The following is a 401-nucleotide window of genomic DNA, read 5'->3' as shown; positions in this document are numbered from 1 at the left end:
GACGGGTTATTGAATCATCTTGGAAATGATGCATCTCTTGGAGTAATACGTTTGCTGTTTCCTGAGCAAGTTGTGTCATTGGGAACGCTATGTGTATCTCAGCCAGAAAAATAAAAAAATCCAAAAAATGTCCTAATTAGCCAGTGCTGCTGCGATCTTCAAGAAAAGTTGGTTCTCTATTTACTGTAAAAGCTTGGATACCACATTCTTACTGGTAATGGAGTTATTGTGGAAATGATGCATTTGTGTAAGTGATATGTTTGGTGTGTTCGGAGCAAGTTCTGTCATTTGGAGCGCTACGTGTATCTCCGGAAAAAAATCCAAAAATCCACAAATTTTCCAAATCAGCCAACGCTGCTGTTCTTTACAAGGAAATGTGGTTCTCTATCCACTGTACAGGT

The sequence above is a fragment of the Acanthaster planci genome, linkage group LG19 (genome assembly GCF_054643075.1).
Source record: "Acanthaster planci isolate LZ-2023a linkage group LG19, COTS_SCS, whole genome shotgun sequence".
NCBI lineage: Eukaryota > Metazoa > Echinodermata > Asteroidea > Valvatida > Acanthasteridae > Acanthaster > Acanthaster planci.
This window is presented reverse-complemented; position numbering follows the sequence as displayed.